The sequence below is a fragment of the Alligator mississippiensis genome, chromosome 5, assembly GCF_030867095.1.
Source record: "Alligator mississippiensis isolate rAllMis1 chromosome 5, rAllMis1, whole genome shotgun sequence".
In the NCBI taxonomy this organism is placed as follows: Eukaryota; Metazoa; Chordata; order Crocodylia; family Alligatoridae; genus Alligator; species Alligator mississippiensis.
In genome coordinates, this window is record NC_081828.1 from 8,196,740 (window position 1) to 8,218,330 (window position 21,591).

The 21,591-nt window shown below is 43.5% G+C and overlaps 1 long non-coding RNA gene across 1 annotated transcript in view; it reads right to left on the reverse strand.

The window, feature by feature from the left end:
* Positions 1-588: 588 nt before the first annotated feature.
* LOC132250725 (uncharacterized) overlaps positions 589-21,591 on the reverse strand; it is a 32,129-nt gene continuing 11,126 nt past the window's right edge. The window contains exon 2 of the long non-coding RNA XR_009462312.1: positions 589-1,435. This is a non-coding gene — a long non-coding RNA (uncharacterized LOC132250725). The remainder of the gene's footprint in view (positions 1,436-21,591) is intronic.

Consider the following 21,591-nt stretch of genomic DNA (forward strand, 5'->3'; position numbering starts at 1 on the left):
CACCTCCCAACAAGCCCCAGAGCACATGTAAAAACACCCTTAGGTTTTTAATCTTGGCTAGTTCACAAAACGCTGAATTCAGTTTATCCTGGTTTATGCAGATCGTACTGTGTCATACTGTTCAGACACAAGAAAACTTTTCAGTGAAGGCTAGGCCTAAGTTCTCACATAGCCAGGCTATGATAAATCACATCTATTATATCAGACTTCCACTGAAAAAAAAAAAAGTAATGAGTCACTTTTTATATGCCTATTTTCCTTAATGCTTGTGGTTCCCTTATCTTTTAGATGTTTAGTTTTATCACAATATATTTTTCCATTATTTTACCACGGGAAAGGACTGTAAATATACTCAGCAACATCCAGACCTGATATAAGCAGATATGACTGTATTGAATTCAAAGGAACTGGCAGGTGATCAGGGACCTTAGATGTGAGGGCCACATATTTAGCAGCATAAAATATAAAATCAGGTTTCTAATTCTAGGCACCCAGGCTTGAAAGTGTTGGTGTTAATATTTACATCATACATAAAAGGAAAGAAAAACAGGTATCAAATAGCTTCCTATCACAATAAGCACTGTTCAGTAGAATTACTAAAATAAGATTTAATTTTAATCATCTTGTCCTAGAGTACACCCAGCACTGGAAAAAAAAATCTCTTTATGGACATGATGCAAACCACAGACAAGAGCATACTATGATTACCTTAACAGACTAATAAGTTGCACTTATTTTAGAAGCCTTGACAGAGACCTCACATAGAGCTACATAAATAATATGAGCTACAAAACTAATTGATGTTAGACTAAATTTAAAATTACAGGCCCTAAAACAACCAACCAACCAACCAACCAACCACCTCTGCTAAGAATTACAGTTGTTGTTCTTTATTTTGATGCATTGCAATTTTGAAAATAAAATGTATTTGTATAATAGAATTTATCTTAGCCTTCTCTTTTAGTTTTTATCACTATCCTTGAACAGCTGGGAATTTGGTACAGCACATATTGAATTCCATCCTTGTTTTTATAAAACTATATTACCGGCTAACTTAAATACCCCTTTGTGTATATTTTGAAAGAAAAAAATGACAGAGCAGTCTTCTCTATAGCCAATTCTGTCTCTATGAGACTTTGCTCTCATGTTTAGCTCATCCATCCTACAACATTGGAATATCTACTGCTAGTTTTATTTGATTTGTATTGTTTCAAATAAAGAATATCTGCTTTTTCTTTTATGAGTAGTTCATCCACATCCAACCAGGGCCAAAAGATGAAAGTATGAAAAGCTTAATCCCAAATCCCAAACACAATTCAAATTTCAAACAACATTAGGATGCACATTGTTCATATAGTCATTGTATTTTCCCCTGGGTTCCAGATGTTCTCTGTATATATGGCCATTGAATTCTCCTCTGGGTTCCAGATGTTCTCTGTATATAATAAAGATAAAATATAGAAATATTTAGTTGAGATTTAATTTGAATGCAAATCTCTTCACGTGCCCTGCATTTGAAAGCTAAAACTGTCCCAACCATGCAGCTGGTCCAATAAAAAGATATTAAACCACAAAAATCCTTGCCTCTTAAATTATTCTGAGTTTCTCAGACTGGGCCTACTATTGACAGAGTGTTCACAATTCTCCCACAATTTAGTGGGGGTTGTGCATGCTCAGTTGTTTCTTCAGACACACTTACAGAAATTTAAAAAATACATATGGATGGCAAATAGAAAGTTTTGTGACAAGCCAGACTGCTTTATTAGAATGAACAATAGAATTAACACCCACAGATCCAGACTGTTGAATGTTTAATCACAAATTTCAAGGTAGGAGAATATCTCTTCTGCTTTGTTTCTTTTGATCATATTCTTGGCTATGCACATTGTACTACCAGATTTTCTTAGTAGTCTTTTTAGGCTCCAAATCTGGAAAGAGCTCTGCTCAGGTAGGCTTCACATGGATGCAGATATATTGGCTAGCTTTTAAACACTGATCAAATGGGTTTGAAAGTAACGGTCAAGTATATATTATGTACTTTCCCTTTTGTGTAACATTAAAGTAGCTATGTCTACCTGAATTGAGACACAATTGGAGTTTCTTGTTAATACAGTAATTTGTACAAGCTAGAAGCAATTTTAAATCTCATAGCACTATAGAAAGTATTGTGCAATAATTCCAAATAAAGAAATGTGCTCTCGTTGAGAGAAGCAAGTGACGAAATATCCTCTCTTGAGGAAATCAGGAGTCAGCAATTAAAGTGACAAAGTTTCTATATCAGTGCAATGATAGATGTCAGATTGCCATCAATTTCCATTTATATCTCCCCTAGATAGAGAAGAAACAAATGAAATAGAACCCTGTAATCCATACATTCAGGAGAAAAAAAGGCTGAATGTTCTGTAGTAAGCTATTTTAAATGCCTTTTTGTCATATTTTTAATAAAGACAAGAAACTCCAGCATTATTTTAGAAAATTCTGAATATGTCAGGGAGGTGTTAATGATCAGAGGCATCAACTCCAAACAGTGACTGATTGCATTTCAAAGGAAAATACCTCTGTTTTATTCAGAAGATTAGAGTGTATTTTTTTTAAAGTTTTACACAGAGACAGCACCTATATCTATCTTGAATAAATGATAACTGAGGAAATGTGATTAGAATTTTATCTGGAAGGCAACTATATGCAACAGATGTAAATACTTCTGTCTTCCTGGAATATAATATTGAATCAGGATGGCAACCGACATACCAGAAAGAGGCTTGGCTGGAGGAAGAAAATTATCTACATAATACACAGGCTCCCCAAGAATTGAATAGGAAAGTATTGACAGGGTTAAGGTATTTAGGTGAGGCAAATGGTTGTCTAAGTACCCCGGGCCTTATGGAATCCATCTAGGCCCCCAGTGAGGGAAGCTGGGATAACCTGATAGTTGGCAAGATGATTGGCTGAGGAACACATCTTTGAATACTGTGCTAGATGCAGGTACTGGTCTCAGAAGTCATGTTTAGATAGAAAAAACAAGGTGAGAGATTTTTTTTTCAGTTGATTTCTCTTGCTCTCTGTCTTTCCAAACTACTAGTTGCTGGGTTTTATAATTTTCCTTGTTTAATTAATCCTTTTTTCTGTTGTATATGCCTGACTGACTGCTTATGGTAAAAGTTATTTTCAGAACAATTGATAATTACAGGCATTTCTTATGCAGAAGAGAGAACAACTCCATATGCCAGGAAACTTTCTCTGCAAGACTGCAAGGTCTGGTTAGAGGCAGATGAGATTGAGAATTGCTAGGATAAGGAATTATTTCAAGGACAAAATCTGCTTGGTTCCCTGCAGAGTCTCCACAGAGCAGAGGAGAAAGACTTGGAGCTTTGAGGGGCAGCCCAATATCTAGAACCATAGAACATTAGGGTTGGAAGGGACCTCAGGAGGTCATCTAGTCCAACCCCTTAATCAAAGCAGGACCATCCCAATTACTCCATCCCAGCCAAGGTTTTCTACCTAGATCTTAAACACCTCCAAGGATGGAGATTCCACAACCTCTCTGGGTAACCTGTTCCAGTGCTGTACTACCCTTCTACTACGAACAATTTTCCTAAAAGCTACCTCAACTTCTCTTGCTGAAACTTGAGCCCATTGCTCCTTCTGTCATCTGCCCCCACTGAGAATAGCTCAGCTCCATCCTCTTTGTAACCACCCTTCAGGTAGTTGAAGGCTGCTGTTAAATCCCCATCCCTCCTCCCCCAATCCAGTCTTCTCTTCTCCACACTAAATAAACCCAGTTCCCTCAGCTTCCCCTCAGAAGTCATGTCCCCCAGCCCCTGAACCATTTTTATTGCCCTCTGCTAGACTCTCTCCAATTTGTCCACATAGCGGGGGGCCCAAAACTGGACACAGGACTCAAGATGTGGCTGCATCAGTGCAGAATAGAGGGGAATAATCTTCCCTCGATCTGCTGGCAACAATTTTGCAATGTAGTCCAGTATGCTGTTAGCCTTTTTCACAACAAGGGTGTACTGTTGGCTCATATTCAGCTTGTTGTCCACTGTAACCTCCAGGTCCTTTTCTGCAGAGCTGCTGTTTATCCAGTCAGTCCCCAGCCTGTACCAGTGCATGGATTTGTTCTGTCCTACATGTGGGACTTTGCACTTGTCCTTATTGAATTTCATGAGATTTCTCTTGGTCCAATCCTCCAATTAGTCTGAATCCTTGCCCTACCCTCCAGCATATCTACTCCTTCCCCCGCCCCCAGTTTGGTGTCATCTGCAAGCTTGCTGAGGGTGCACTCCATCCCATCTTCTAGATAATTGATGGTACATCCTGCACTCAGGCTGATGGGAGTATTGAACAAAACTGGCCCCAGGACTGACCCCTGGGGCATTCCACTTGAGACTGGCTGCCGATTAGACATCGAGCCATTGATTATGACCCTTTGAGGCCAACGATCCAGCGAGTTTTCTATTCACTTTACAGTGTATTCATCCAGCCCGTACTTCCTTAGCTTGCTTGCAAGAATGTTGTGGGAGATGGTATCAAAATCCTTGCTAAAGTCAAGGTATATCATATCCACTGCTCTCCCTGCATCTACAGAGCCAGTCACCACATCATAGAAGTCATTCAGGTTAGTTAGGCATGACTTGTCTCTGGTGAATTCATGCTGACCGCTCCTAATCACCTTCTCCTCCAAGTGCTTAGAAATGGATGTCTCAAGGATCTTTCCAATCATCTGAAACCTCTCCCAATCACCATGAGTTTTCAAAGATAACAGCTAGCAGCTCTACAATCGCATCAGCCAACTCCCTCAGCACTCTCAGGTGCGTTGTGTCCAGCCATCCAGCTTTTCTAAATAGCCCTTAACCTGTTCTTTTGCCACTGTTGTCTACTCACCTCCTCCTCAAACTGTGCTGCCAGGTGCAGTAGTCTGACAGCTGATCTTACTTGTGAAGATTGAGGTAAAAAAGGCGTCGAGTGCTTCAGCCTCTTCCACATCATCTCTCACTAGGTTGTCTCTGCCATTCAGTAAGGGACCTACGCTTTCTCTGATCGTCCTTTTGTTCCTGACACACCTGTATAAACCCTCCAAGTACCTTGCTAGCTGCAATGCCAGTTGTGCTTTGGCCTTCCTGATTTCATCTCTGCATGCACAAACAATACTCTTATACTCCTCTGGAGTCATTTGTCCAAGTTTCCATTTCTTGTAAGCTTCCTTTTTTTTTTTGTTTTAGCTCATCGAAGAGATCCCTGCTAAGCCAAGCTGGTCTGCTGTACTTGCTAATCTTCCTACGCACCAAGATGGTTTGTTCCTGCACCCTCAGTAAGGTTTCTTGAAAATACAACCAGCTGTCCTGGACTCCTTTCCCCCACAGACTGGCCTCCCAGGGGTTCCTGCCCACTGGTTTCCCAAGTGAGTCTTAGTCTGCTTTTCTGAAGTCCAGGGTCCTTACTCTGCTGCTCTCCTTCCCTTTCCTCAAGCTCCTGAACTCAGTCGTCTCGTGAGCACTGCTGCCCAAGTTGCCATCCACTACTACATACCCTGCTACTACATACACTCTCCAAAAACTTCCTGGATTGCCTGCACACTGCTGTACTGGGCTCCCAGCAGATGTCAGGGTGACTGAAGTCCCCCATGAGAACCAGGGCCTGTGATCTGGAAACTTCTGCTAGCCATCTCCAGAAAGCCTCCTGCTCCTGGTCTGGTGGTTTATAGCAGATGCCCACCATGACATCACCCTTCTTGCTCTCCCCTCTGACCCTAACCCAGAGACTTTCAGCAGGCCTATGTCCAATTTTATACTGGAGCTCTGAGCAATCATACAGCTCTTTAACATAAAGCACAACTCCTCCTCCGCTTCTCCCCTGCTTGTCCTTCCTGAACAGTTCATACCCATCACATCATTGACTCAAATACTGTCATACCCTGGCAGGACTAAAAAAACAGACAGCTGGCCTAGCAGCGTGAAAGCCCCAGCCACTGGGGCAACAGCCTTTTCTGTAGGCTCAGATAGCTGTAGGGCAGAATTGGGTCAGTGTTCACTAGTAACGATAAGTGGCTGCTGTGGCTGGATGCTACTGTCTGTTCCCCTTGCGACTGGATGCAGGACACTGGGAGGTGGATCTCTGAATTGCAGTGGAGAGCTGTTGGAAGGCACTGGCTATTGGGGATGGCAGTGAAGCGTGGCTTGTTGGTTGCAGAGAAAGACACTCAGCAAGCCTGGGGGGCTCAGGAAGCCTGGGGCTTCACCAACAGCACGCAAGGTGGAGGGTATAGTTCAGTGAGCATGCAATGCCAGGACCTACTATGATGTCAAGGGCTTGGATAACTCCAGCAATGACAAAAGTCTCATTGGAGCTGTCCCCCGGGCAGTGATTCTGTCACTCCAGCTCTTGGCTCTCAAACATGTTATAGGACACCATGAAGTCCTGTTCCTCCAACACCCACTCTGGGGCAGTTGCAGGCTGGAGATGGGGGTTTCTCCCCCTGTCCAGCTCCATGGAAGCACTGAAGTCTTTGTCACCTTTGGCAGGGACAATTGTATTACAGGTGTCATGGTTCTGGCATGTACACTGTGTCCTGCTGCAGGTGCCATGCTCCGAACTGGTGGTGCAAGCTGATTTGCTGCAGCCTGAAGCAGTGAGCAGGTTGGGTGAGAGGCCTCGATGTGCCTTTGCTCTGAGCTGCAAGTGGATGTGGTGGCATGAGCTTGGCTTCCTGACACTAGAGTAATAGAGTCTGGTGTGAATTACAGACCAAGCTCCTTTAGAGCTGAGTTATGGTGGGGTGCAGGAGGACTGAGACATGTCTGGCAGCACTATATATAATTGTCTGCGTGTTACATGTGGTGCTGCAGAGAAGATCCTCTTTGAAAAAGAAATATTTTTGTGGTGCATCCACTTTTTTGTGCTAAAGGGTGCGTATATTGTGCTACAAATGTAATGTGCGTCCATAGCTTATGTTTCCATGCTGAAAAGCAGAGTATACTAATCAACACTTTAGGAACATAATCTAATTTAAATGTCTTTAAGCATTTGTCTCTGTTACTAGTCATTTTAATGTTGTTAAAACATGGAAATCACCATAATACTTGAGAGCTTCATGTGCTGAAACAGGCTCCAATTGCTAACCGTTAAAATCATTATTGTTTTAGAGCAGTATGATTCTGTTCCCCATCTTTACATAATGGAGCCCAGCTGAATGAACCCATTTGATTCATGAACAAAACTGATAAGTCTGTAGTCATCGAATATACAGGGTATGTCTGCATTGCATCCCCAACAGTCTGGGGAGGGCTGTTCTCAAGCAAGCACCAAAACTGGAAGCATGGCAGCGATGTTGGCCCTGGGGCACCACTGTGATTTCTCATTCTCTGCCTTTAGCATGATTGGGAGCAGTCACAAAGGACACCCGTAAAGTAGCGTTACCATCTCATTTCTGGATCTAGTGCCTGTGAGCAGGAACACATGAATGGGTGTGCTCAAGACCTTCCCTGCCCAAAGATGCCTTGTATACATACCCATGGTAACCAGAGAACTATACTACTAATAAGTGACCCATTATTTGCTATAATTTGATGACAGGTTGTTAAATAATGCTTGATATAACTTATTATCTATTAATAACTAATCCACACAGCTACTTATTATTAAAGTAGCTGTGGTCATAAAAACTGTAAATCCCCTACAAAACAATCAATTTATAGATCCTATATGCACCTATACCAAAGCATGATGTACCTCATCCAGAGTTTCAGCTCATCCAGGGATGATCCTGCCTCAGTAAGGGGGCTGGACTAGATGATCTATGGAGGTTTCCTCCAGCCCTACCTATCTATGATTCTACCTAGAACTCTTTTCTCTCCAGTCCTCTCCATAAACTTAGATATTTGGATGCTGTTATCTTAATAGACTTCTCTGTAAGCTGAATATGGTTACTTGACTGGGATGGTTTAGTCAGGTATGATCCTGCCTTGAGCATGGGATTGAAATATATGACCTTGTGAGGTCCCTTTCAGCCATAGGCACCGACTTAGAGGGGGGGTGTGTGTGTGTGTGTGTGTGTGTGTTCCTGTGGCAAGCCCTGCCTTGAGCACGGGGTTGGAATATATGACCTTGTGAGGTCCCTTTCAGCCATAGGCACCGATTTTGTGTGTGTGTGTGTTCCTGTGGCAAGCCCCGCACGTGCCCAGAAGAGGCAGCACATCCGACATGGTTCGTGGGTGCTAAGCACCCGCTAATTTTTTTCCCAGTGGGTGCCTTCAGCCCTATTTCCCTATGCTCCTGTTTCTTTCAACTTCTCATATATAGCTGCAATGGGCCAAGAAATAAGCAAGAGAGAAGGATATTTTTGTAAGTGATACCTTTTCTTGGACCAACTACATGGTTGGGAGAGATTTTAAACAAGTTTTTGAGCACAGTGCTCTTCCTCAGGTCCCCTGACAACTTAGGAAGAGCACTTTGTGCTCCAAAGCTTGTCTAAAATCTCTCCCAACCATGTAGTTGGTCCAAGAAAGATACCACCTACAAAAATATTCTTGCCTTTCAAAAATGTCAATGCTAATCTCTTCTCATAAATACAAGACAAAGAAAATTAGGCAAATTTAGGGCTAGAAGGCAAAATAGAATAAGGTTACAATAAAATTTATATTAGAAATATAATTTTGATCAGTTTGAAAGTCTGATATGATCCTGCTCTACTTCACTGAAGTAAACCACATTTTTGTCACTGATTGCAACAGGAGCAACATTGGTCCCATTGTCAAACCATTAATTAGAATTTCTTTTAAAAATATCTTGAACAAATTCATTATAAGCTGCCTGCCATGTTCAGTTTGGAATTTTCATTTATGTTGTAATTCCCTTCATATAAAGGGAGATGGTTGAGAAATAAACAATTACATTGGGTTAAAGAAAAAACAACGATGAAGATGATGAAGGAGAAGCTAAGAGGATTAGATTTCAAACTTCATCTCCTCTTCAGTCATGTAATATTTACGCTGACAGCACACATTATTGTTTACTAAAACATTTTTTAAATTTTTATATATAAGCAAAAGTAGTATGGTATAGAACAACTCATGTATGGTATAGAACAGCCATGGACACATGTTAAGCTCAGCCCTTAACATATTAATAGTAATATTCTATTACTATTTTTTTCCTATTATGATTCATACAGATACGGACATAGTTAAGTATAATTACATTCAAAAACCTTACTCTTATACTCATTATTTTAGCTATTGGTTATTTAAGTAGATTCTAGTCCAGTGCTTTTTAACCTTTTGAGATTCAAGGTATATCTCCAAAACTTCTCAATTTAGCTGCTTCCTAGTTGGGAAACTCCTGTTGTGCTGCCTCACTCAGTGGTTCTCAATCAGGGTGTTGCCACTGTCACCATGGCCAGCTGACAGTGCCCTGGGTGCCTGGTATGCAGTGTGACAAGAGTTTACTTGATAAGCCTAATGCAGACAGGAGCACCTGCTCCTGCTACAGCCCTTCCTTGCCCAGCCCTGCATGCTCCTCATGGAAACGGAGGTATGTGGGACAGTTCCACTTCCACCTGGTGGCCATGGCACTGCAGCAGCCCAGAAACACACAGGATATACACAGATAATCTCCAGGATATCTCACTGCCACCAGTGCTGCACGGGAAGGGTTGCAGCAGGAGCAGGCACTCCTGCCTTCATTAGGCTCCTGATGCAGCCCTTCCTGGGCCTGCTTCACACGAGGCACATAGGACGGTTGCACCCAGTTATGGAGGCAGTGGGAGCAGCAGTGAAGGGTCTTGCACCACCTCAGCTGAGAACCACAGTCCTATGGTGTTCTTGGTAGAGATGAATATCTGTTCAGACTTTGAACCACAAAAATCATAAACGTATGCATAATATCAGCTACCATTAGTAGTATTGAAATAGTGAGATTAAAGTAAACAGGACTACTTGTATGGTTAAAACAAGTCAGACTATCTCTCTCCTATCAGACTGTGTTGTGGTGAACGTCTCCAACAAAGACCAAAGTATACATATATAGCTATTCTGGAAACATGAAAATGACTCACTTTATCCATATTTTGCTGATATAAATGGCAGTTATGAATTTTACAAAACTTTAAAAAATACACTCAATTTTTGTTCGACTGCTGGCAAGAAAATTTCAGCCCAAAGAGTAGTTTTTATAAAGCAGGAACTTCTGATAAATGTATTCTTAATCTAATTCATACAGCTAGAAATATTTTATAACACTATCACACGATTCTGGAGCTCTAACCCAGCCATTAGGCTACACCCTCCAAACCCATTTATACAATATTCAATCTGAAACAATGTCACAGGTCTCAAAACTGTAACCCAGAAAAATAATAAAAACTGACCTAGGTGACCTCATGAGGCCCCTTCTAACTACAGTATCAATGCAGCAATACAAAACAAGAAAACTAATTAGAAAAATCTAGAACACTTGGATACAGTAATAGTATTTAAGGGTTAAAAGTTAACCTTAAGTTTAAACTTTCTGTTCTTGTTAATTTGTTCTGGAGCTCTAAAATTCCAACAATTTTTTTTTCTTTTTGATATTAATAAAAAACTCTTATGGAAGTGTAAAAAATGTGTTGTGTAGATGGAAGATATTCTGAAAGGATACCATAAATTATTCCCTATTTCATAGAATTCCATAGAATTAAAGTTTTCTTTGGCTGCTTTCCCCCTTGCCTCTCCCAAACTTTCAGGACCAAGATTTGTTCTGTGTACTTGAGAAAGGGTACAAGGAAGCTGAGTAGCACCTGGAGCTTATAAGGACTTCTAATTAATTCATGGAAACTGGGTCCCTTACTGAATTGGGGAGTGGGGGGGAAGCAACCTAGTGAAAGAAGTTGTGGAAGAGGCTGAATTACTCATTGCCTTTTTTACCTGTCTTCACAGGCAAGGTCAGCTCCCAGACTACTGCACCTGGCAGCACAGTTTGCGGGGGTGGGGAGGTGAGTAGTCAACAGTGGCAAAAGAACAGGTTAAGGACTATTTCAGGGGTGGGCAATTATTTCGGGTGGAAGGCCACTTACTGAGTTTTGGCAAGCCATCAAGGGCTGCATGACAGGCAGCCAGGGGCAAATAAATATTAATTTTTTTAATTTTTCAGGGGCCCCGTGGGCCAGATAGAATGGCCTGGTGGGCTGCATTTTGCCCGCCCCTGGACTATTTAGAAAAGCTGGATGTGTACAACTCCATGGGGTCGGATGCCACTTGAGGGTGCTTAAGGAGTTGGCCAATGTGATCACAGAGCCTCTAGCTGTTATCTGTGAAAACTCATGGTGATTGGCAGAGGTGCTGGACAATTGAAAAAGTTCCTCAAGGAATCCATTTCTAAGCACTCGGAGGAGAAGGTGGTGACTAGGAACAGTCAGCATGGATTCAGCAAAGGCAAGTCATACCTGACCAACCTGATTGCCTTCTATGATGAGCAGGGATCTAGGTTTTCCATTTGCTGATGGAAAACATGAATTTTTCTCCTTTGAAGGAGAAAAACATGGATTTTCCTGTTTAAAGGAGAAAACTGAGGGAAAACACAAGTTCCCCCTTGCAGGCTGGTAGCCTTCCAGTCTGAAAGGATCTGCTTGGGGCTGGGGGGAGCCAGGGGAGGGTGATTGGAGGCAGGGGGCACCATGTGTGCATGTGCATGCATGCACACATGGCCAGCCCTCCACCCAACCTGGGGGGTGGAGGTTGGAGGGCTAGCGCTTGGGGACTTGTCTGGGGTGGAGCCAGGCATGTGTGTGTGTCTGGCAGGGAGGAAGAGATGGGGGGGGTGTGTGTGGGGGGTGGGGGTGGCAGGCACTTGCCAGTGCTGGGAGAACGTGTCTGGGTGCTGGGGCTATGGCAGGGCAGGGGGGATGGGGGAGAGGCACCTGCCCCTTCACTGGGGGAAGGGGGCAGAGGAAAGGGGTGGAGGGGCACTTTGAAGGCATCAGAGAGCTGCATGGCAGGGCTGGTGGCACCAGGGCTGGTGCCCGTGGTCGCAGGGATGGGACAGCTAGAAGAAGCTGCCCAGGGGGGACCATGGCTAGGCTACCTGGCATAGTGTAGGAGCCCCAACCCAGGGTGGGGGGTACCACAGGCCTCCCCTCCTCCTCCCTCCAGCCTGTGCCAAGCCCAGACTCGCTCCACCACCACCTACACGTATTGGAGCCACCAAAGCCATCACGCTCTGGCCCAGGCAGGATGGGTGCAGCTGGGGGCCCCTCTGGCAGGGCCAGGGGGGTGCAGGTTGGGAGTGAGGGGGCACTGGCAGGGCCAAGGGGGAAGAGGACTGTGGGTTGGGACTGAGGGGCACTAGTAAGGCTGGGAAGGCTGTGGCTTGGGAGTGAAGGGCGTGGGCAGAGGCAGAGCACTGGCATATCAGGGGTGCTGAGCACCACAAAGCAATGGGGAACAGCCAGAGCTGGACTTGTGTGTGAAAGGGGCAGAGGGAAGCTCTGATTTTCCATGATAAAAAAAAAACAAATTCAAACTCCAAAATATATAGGTATTTAGAATAATGATTGAGGCACAGGTAGGCTTCCAAATTGCTTTAAAATTGTAACTATATCAATAAAACGTTGTGTTAAATGGAGTAACAAAAGAAGGTGTTGTTTCATTTAAAAATCACAGAAAAGCATGGATTTGGGTTTTTTTTAAATCAGAGAATTTGAGATTTTTATCAGAGAATTTGCAATTTTAAACAGAGAAAACCAGGATCCTGGATGAGATGACTGGCTCTGTCGATGTGTGGAAAGCAATGGATATGATATACCTGGATTTTAACAAGGATTTTGATACCATCTCCCACAACATTCTTGCAAGCAAGCTAAGGAAGTATGAGTTAGATGAATGGACTATAAAGTGGATAGAAAGCTGGCTGGATCATCAGACACAGAGGTTAGTAATCTATGGCTCGATGTCTAGTTGGCAGCCAGTCTCAAGTGGAATGACCCAGGGGTCAGTCCTCGGGCCAGTTTTGTTCAATATCTTCATCAGTTATCTAGAAGATGGGATGGAGTGCACCCTCAGCAAGCTTGCAGATGACACCAAGCTGGGGGGCAGGGGAAGGAGTACATATGCTGGAGGGTAGGGCAAGGACTCAGACAAACTGGAGGATTGGACCAAGAGAAATCTCATGAAATTCAATAAGGACAAGTGCAAAGTCCCACATGTAGGACAGAACAAATCCATGCGCTGGTACAGGCTGGGGACTGACTGGATAAACAGCAGCTCTGCAGAAAAGGACCTGGGGGTGACAGTGGACAATAAGCTGAATGTGAGCCAACAGTACACCCTTGTTGTGAAAAAGGCTAACAGCATACTGGACTACATTGCAAAAGTGCTGCCAGGAGATCGAAGGAAGTGATTATCCCCCTCTAGTTGGCACTGGTGAGACCCCTTCTGAAGTCCTGTGTTCAGTTTTGGGCCCCCACTGCAGAAAGGATTTGGACAAATTGGAGAGAGTCCAGCAGAGGGCAACAAAAATAGTTAAAGGGCTGAGGCACATGACTTCTGAGGAGAGGCTGAGGGACCTGGGTTTATTTACTGTGGATAAAAGATGACTGGGGTGGGGGGGTGGGGGGGCGGGATTTAATAGCAGCCTTTAATTACCTGAAGGGTGGTTACAAAGAGAATGGAGCTGGACTGTTCTCAGTGGTAGCAGATACCAGAAGGAGCAATGGTGTCAAGTTGCAGCAAGAGAAGTTCGAGGTTAGCTATTAGGAAAATCTTTCTTAGTAGGAAGGTAGTAAAGCACTAGAACAGGCTACCCAGAGAGGCTGTGGAATCTCCATTCTTGGAGGTTTTTAAGATCTAGGTAGAAAAGCCTTGGCTGGGATGAAGTTGTTGGGGATGGTCCTGCTTTGATTAAGGGGTTGGACTAGATGACCTCCTGAGATCCCTTCTAACCCTAATTTTCTATGAGTCTATGATTCCTGCTATGGGCTCAAGAATTCACACTGGAAAGGTTGTTCTGCCATTCTTAGAATATGCAGCAAATGTTCACCACCTGCCCAGCTAGTCCCAGACGCAATTATGATGGAGGGTCATGGAACACTCCATGGAAAAATTAAAATAAAAGACAGGCTACTCCTACAAAGAGTATCTTTTGTAGAAGCAACTTTATTACCGGATGATAAAAAGCCTCATATGTAAAATTGCTTGCTCTGACAGAAGATACGATTTAAATTTGTAAAAGTTAGAGGAGCTGTCAGCTCTTCCTGAAATGTCAAGACTTGTGTGCAGATGATCTAAAACCCTTATCTGCAGACAAAGCAGCTTTGAGCCAGACTGGCAGCACAAAATAGTCCCAAAGGCAGTAAAATATGATAATTTGCCCACCCAGGGCAATCTTCTGGGGCATAGAGCTATAATAGTAGTCCAAGTACAAGTAATAGTAGCTCCTACATAAACTATTATAGTGGTTAAGGTGAGGAACATGATCAGGAGACAGGGGGAATAGCTTGGGTATCCCTACTTATCTCTAGTTTCTGAAATAGCCTTCGGAATGATGTTCAGCATCAACGACAAATTACAGCAAAGGATGGCCTTTGCAACAGAACATACATATGGCTTAAAGATACTTTTGTAAACATACTGTACTACTTAAGTTTCATTGAGGGTTTGTCAGCCACAGCTCAGGATCTTGGATTTTGTCTTAAGTAAAAAAATCACAAATAGTTCCGTACAAGTGAATGTATCAGTGTGAGGGGAAAAAAGAGCGGGGCCAGAGGAAAGCCCTGGGAAAGCCCAACGAGGGACACTCACCTTAGGTACAGCAAGAAGCCTGACCGGATGGAGCAGGCAGCACGCTTCCATATTACCGCAGCATGTGCTCCCTGCAGATAGGTGAAGGAGCATGCAAAAGGGTATTTCTGGCCCTGAAGAGGGGCAGTCAAGACAGGAGCACAGCTGGCAGACCAGAGAAATGCTGGAACCCTCCCCTGCTGATCATCAGAGATGCGTAGAGGGGTATGGGGGGAGCACATGCCCCCTGCCGAGATTGGCTGCTGCTGATGCTGCCGTCAGCATTTGCGGGTAGTCACAGTTCACCCCCCACCCCCACGCCACTTGACCTGCCCTCACCACTGACATTGCAGTGGCCGTCTGCGGGTGGTTCCCACTCGCTGCGGACTGCAGGCAGTTGCTGTGCCCCTCCCCGCCCTCAGGAGGTATGAGTTGACTGCCTGCTATTGGCAGCATGAACGCCAGCAGAGGAAAGGGAGAGTATCCCAGAGGTGGCCAGTCGAAAGAGCCCCGTATTGCACCCTGGGGGCTCCTAGAGTATGGACCAGACATGAAAGGAAAAAAAACATACAAGAGGAGCACTTACCCGCAACAGGGCCCAGAGCCATGAGAGAGAAGAGGGGAACCTGTGTGACTTGTAAGTCGCACCTTTATATGGCTGAGGCCGGCCGGTGATGTCATCGGTAATCACTAGCTGGCGGGAACAAAAAGGATTGCTGGCGGAGGCAGGGGGAGGCAGGAAGAGAGAGAGCTGGCAGAAGCTCTCTACAGCAGCAGTGACCAGTGTGCCCAGAAGGAGGGAGAGCCGGCGAAGGCTCTCTACAACGGCAGAGACTGGTGGGTGCAAGAAAAGGGAAAGTCTGGCAGGGCAGCAGCAGACGTGGCTCACAGTGCAGGCAGTGGTCAGCCAGAGCAGGAAGGACCGCGGAACGCTGGAAATGGGACGCTGCAGATAACGTCGGGGGAGAGCAGCTTCACAAACCACATTCAGTGGCCTGAGGGGAGCATCGGTCCAGAAAGATGAGCCTTAACTGACCCTGGCCAGATGACAGGTCATCGCCCAGAGCGTTATCAGGTACCAAGTGCGGCGTACTGATTGATGGGAAAGAGGGCGAAGAAATTTAGAGGAGAGTGATGAGAAGGCACCACCGTGTCCTAACGGTAGGGCCAGGGAGGGAACCAAGCAGATCCTCCCCAACTTGTAGTTTTGTTTTGTTCTTTTTTTTCCCCCCCTTTTGGAGGGGTTGTGGTCACAGTATAGCCAACACCAGGAGCTAAGCCTCGAGTGAGGAAGAAGTCTTGGTTAAGGGCAGGGCAGCTTCCTTCCATCCCCCCTTTTTTTTTCTCTTTTTCTTGTTACTGATTTTTCTGTTTTCAGTTTGAGGTAGCCTAAGGGCAGGTACAAGCCCAGCTTCAGCCAGACAGGGAATCAGTTGGACTGCCATAGGTGAGAGCACTCCAGACACAAGGCCCAAAAAAGCATCAGGGTCACAAGAATGACTGCATTGGAGGAACAGCTGACTCAAGATCTGGTGACCTGCTGAAGGTTGGCATGAGGCTGGGGTGTAGGGGAGGTGGAGCTCCACGGACAGCTGTCGAGCAGACTACCTACCTACCGCTGAGGAACCCTTGGCAGTTTGCCCCCCCCACCCCCCGAAATTACATTCAAAGTTGTGGCAGGTGAGTCAGGTGATAGGTATCTGCCTCAGGGTTTAGAAGAAACCTCAGTATGCCCGCTACTGACTGTCTGGCCCAAGGCAGTACACAATCGGCTGTTCAAGGCCAGGCAGTCACAGAGAGGAAAGCAGATTCTCTAGGCAGAGTGATTGGAGGACCACTAACAAACTTCTGAACATGTTGCACCAGGAATCACTCAAAGATGGCTGGGTGAGGCTTAAAGTGGCGGAGTCTCCAAGCACTGGACCATGAGTTTTCAGGGGCATGGCTCCATTGTTTCTTTTATGTTTTTTTCCTCTTCTGTTGTGCTTTGTGGGGATTGTCCTTCCCTTCCCCAGTGTCAGGTAAAGCAGCTGGAGGGAGAGCTTCCCTCACATAAAAGTGCCTAGAGGTCCTAGCTCTGAAGAGTCAAGCCAGGGGAAGAACCCAGTGGATTTTTTTTTATTCTATTTTTGTTTGAGGGACAGAGTCATCCTTAAAGGAGACTGAGCTGAATTGATTGACCCAAGAACCTGGGAGGCATTTGACTTTGTTTGTTTTGGATTACCTATGTTAATATTTGATCAGGACCTTTAAAGCACTAAGCTGAGCTGATTAACCCTGGAAATGAGAGATGCTTTGAGTTCCTTTTTTTTGTTACTCACCTGATTATTTGATTGGGGCCTTAAAGGACTAACCTTGACTAGTTGGCCCTGGAGTTGGGAGAAACTGATACAAGGTCATTTGGCCTGGTAGACTTTAGATGGACTGGTCTTAATTGATGGACCTATGAATCCAGAAGTGATTGATTAAATAAGGAAAAGGGCCTCTGGTGGGTTCAAGTGAATGCATCTAAACTCCTAGGTATTTCTTGGGTCTGCCAGCACTAAGCTGCCAGTGGTGTTGGGCAGTATAAGATTTGGGCCCAACATGTGTCATCCAGGAAGTGTTGGGGTGGTAAGGTGTGTGAGAGGAGGTGGAACCCCCCCAAAAAACCCTTTCAAGAGGCCCCACCAGAATCCCCACAGACCTACACATCCAGCTCCCAAGAGTTACAGAACACTAAGACATGACAGGCAAGAAAAGAACAGTGGAGATTGCTGGTGGCGGTACTGGCCTGTGCCCTGATGGTGTATGCTGGTAAGATGTCAGGTAAGCATGGGCCACAGCCATACAACATCTATCATTGCCAATGGCATCCCTCTAACCTCCTAGCAGATTAAATTGCTAGAAGTTAAGTATTTTGATTGATAGGATTTAGAAGAAAATGCTCCTTTGGAAAGTTCCATCAGAGCAGTTAGGACAAGGCTAAAGTCACATGGATGACTGGTGGTCTAATTTTTGGCTTCAACTTCAGCTTCTCCATAGCTTTAAGGAATATGAACATAACTGGATGATAGCCAAGAGAAAAAAAATCCATATTTCCACAGCATGCAGTGACAGCTGCCAAATGCATATTAAGAGAACTGGCAGTTAGGCCCAAATCCAGGTCAACTTGCAAGAATTAAATGATATATGTAAGAGAGGAATGGAAGAATCTATATTTAGTTGTTCTCCTACATTAGAATGAAAATGTTTTTCATTCTGGAGTATGCCAATCAAGTAATTTATTCTCAAGAATGAAACAGAATGGATACTATTTTGCTAAACAGTCCCATCTGTTTCAGAAATGCATACTCAGAAGCCAGAATATAAACTTGAACTGAGCTAGGTCCTCATGAAAAGAGGGGGGGTTTCTAATCAATTCCTCAATGATTGACAACTTCAAAAACTTTTTTCATAAACATTATCTAATTTCAGATACTATAGTCTTTTTGACCAGTCATGGGTTATGAGACTGAACATTCTTGAAGACGGAATTCTCTTAGGAATCTTCATGGGGCATGGTGGTATTATGTACACATGATCACAGGTCCAAATATTGCTGGTACATCTCTACCACTTCCGTCTGGTTTCTTGAACATGAAGTATAATTCCATTTGCAGATCTGCTTGAATGTTCTGCAGTCATTTGTGTCTTACTGAATATGAAAGCATCAGCAATTCAGGGATATCAACTTCTGAAAGACTGTAGAAACTATACTTTTGGCATAACACTAAACACATGCCACTCTGTGAAGTTATGTATATTTACCTTATGTTTTCACATTGAATTATATGGCCTCCTTTTGTACCTTGGTTCTGAAACTCGCACATTGAAACAAAGTTTCTGAGAAGTGGTTTGGGATAAAAGGTACTATATACATATGTGTGTGTGAAATTATTGTTAAATTATTTGTTACAAATTAGTGATTTACATGTTTATATTGATATTTCACTGTTTTCTAAATTAGTGCCAATCACTAATTAAAAGTTAATGTATGAATTTCTGAAAATTCCATCTTATATAAAAATAGGTTTAAAAAGCAGCATTAAAAACTGCTTTTTAAACTGGAAAGAATGTTACCATTTCAAATATGCTTACACTTGTTTCCTGTGCTTAGATTTAGCACAGTAATAACAGTGACACAATTGCCAGGATGTATACTGTAAAATATAGTTCTCTATAAATCAACATCTAGCTGAATGACTTACACACATCCTACAGGATACCACAACAGTTCTAAATTGTTTCCTGTTAACACTGTGTACATATACTATAAGTTTTTAAACTGTGCTCAGTCTTTAATGTGGCACCTAACTAAGAATTCTGAAAAATTATATCACTCTACAACTATAAAATAGGGTATAAAGGTATAAATCATAAGTTTATTCAAAGAGTGCACAATGGGAATACTAGAACATTTCTATTGAAGATAAATATTTTAAACATATTTATAGACTTCCAACAATAAATATTTTTTTTGCAAATGCATAAATGCTTAAATGGCCTCCAATATGTATACTAAGTCACTGAAAGAATCCATGATGGGCTTATAAATATGGTGGAAATTGTATATAAGATGTGAGATGTACTATTCTGTTTAGTATAGGATATTGTGTTTTATTTTTGCATACGCAATATGTACCACTGAATACCTTCTGGTAAACACCTGATGACAGTGTTTTCAAAACTTATATTTGCACATAAATTTAAAAAGGAAGAGAAGTGTGAATCTCCTTTATATTAACAATACATCACTTTAAAAAGGTGCATGGTTAGACTAGACCACTTAAAAAAGGAAGAATTGAAGGAATCTCTTGATTAAATATAATTGCCTTCTGAATATTTGAGTTAAAATTTACCTCCAATTCACCAAGTTCACCTGTTCATTGAATATGCACATTCAAAGAGCACTTTATAGTTTTGAAAGTAGATTTTTAGACTAATGTTAATATTTGCACCAATTTTCTATCATACTGTAAAGTACTTTAAAACATCCTCCTGAAAGAATGGAAGGAAAATGTTTTTACCTAATAATATTTTTTTCTGTGTTCATCAGTCCTCTAAATAGATTTCATTTAGCTTTCCAGTTGGAAGGCTGGTCCACACGGTCAATCATGGATATGTTTCAGGTCCACCTATTGAAGAAAACCATCACGATGATTTTTTTCTGGACTGAAACATGTTTTCAAATAACAACATGCTGACTCTCTTTGTAAGGAGGCCAGACACCTCCTATTACACAGCCAGATCCACCAAAAAAGTCATGCAGTCTGCTAATCACCTGGATGCACCTTGAGCTGTCAGTCAACTCCCCCTTCAATAACTTTTCCCAAAAAGGGGAGGTTGAAGACAGTGCACTACATGGCTGAGAAGTCAAGAGATGTGTTTTAAATAAGGGCCAGACAACTGTGGACTTAAAAACATCTGGCACTCTACCCTCCCAAAGGGAAGCATTGATCAGCCCTTGCCAGCAATGCCCCAATATACCCCAGCTGGCTTTGGCATGGATCCAGTTCACAACTGGTTGCTTGCAGTCCCTCAAGCACATTCTCTGCATTGGTGAGTGACAACAGCTGAAACCAGTCCACATAAATCAGACAAGACTGAGCTTCCCCAACCTTGAACTCACACTTTGTAACTGAATTGGTGGTCCTCAAGTGGTGCAACTTTGTCTGCAAAGTAGGTGGCACATTCATCACAGTGGACTACGGATGACTGAATTTCTGGGTGGAGATAACCCAGATTTACCAGTCTATTTCAGCATCTGGAACAATTCTGTGGGACAACACTTTGCAGGTGGCATGGCAGCAGAAAAGAAAAGCATGTTCACTACTGCCACTACCACACCAGAGTCCTTTAAAAGCTATCTATGATATAACTTCAGCATGGATCAAGAGCCACATGTGCTCTAACAGCCTGCCATCTTGCTTCAGCCATCTCATCTCCCCTACATACCAGGAGATCTGTGTCACCACAGCAGTGGGAAAGGATGCCTTGGTATCACTCTGTCTATGGTAGGGGGCCATGTGCTATTCCACAGTTTGACCAGGTTATTGACAGAGTAGCTGTCAAGATCAGCAAGAAAATCCCTCAGACAGTTTTGAAATCCTACTAGCTCCATGAGTCTCTGAGGATGGATCAACTTGACTGATCCACCACCATAATAGGAGCATTGGGAGGCAGGGACCTGCACCTTTAGTTGTTCAACATGACAAGCATCTCAGCACATCAAATGATCAAAATCCCTGTTACCAGGCAGGTTCAAAACGTTAAGCCCGATGCGTGTCCCACCTCATGTTGGGCCAGTTATCTGAAATAGTCCAATCATTATCATGGCCTCCCTGAAGTCCTACTCCATTCCCTTAAGAGCCAGGCTCAGCATGCATACTGAAGTCACTCAAGACATTAAGTCAAGATGTCCTCAACACCACTTCCAAAGCCAACTCAGAGATGTAGAAGAGAGCTAAGCTATAAAAATTGTTTGAAGGGGTCCTCCATATCAAGATGGGAAACATTTCTGGAAGGCATGCTTTAGCCAAACATAAGTTATGCTTCAGTCAAACAAGTTACTGATCTGCAGTACTGTGTCCAGTTCTGGGCACTGCACTTCAAGAAGGATGTGGATAAGCTCGAGAGGGTACAAAGAAGGGCCACGTGCATGATTAGGGGCATGGAAGACAGGCCCTATGAGAAGAGGCTCCAGGAACTGGACCTGTTCAGTCTGAGTAAGAGAAGACTGAGAGGTGAATTGATAGCCACCTACAAGTACGTCAGGGGTGAGCATCAAGATCTAGGGGAGCAACTCTTCAAGAAGGGACTT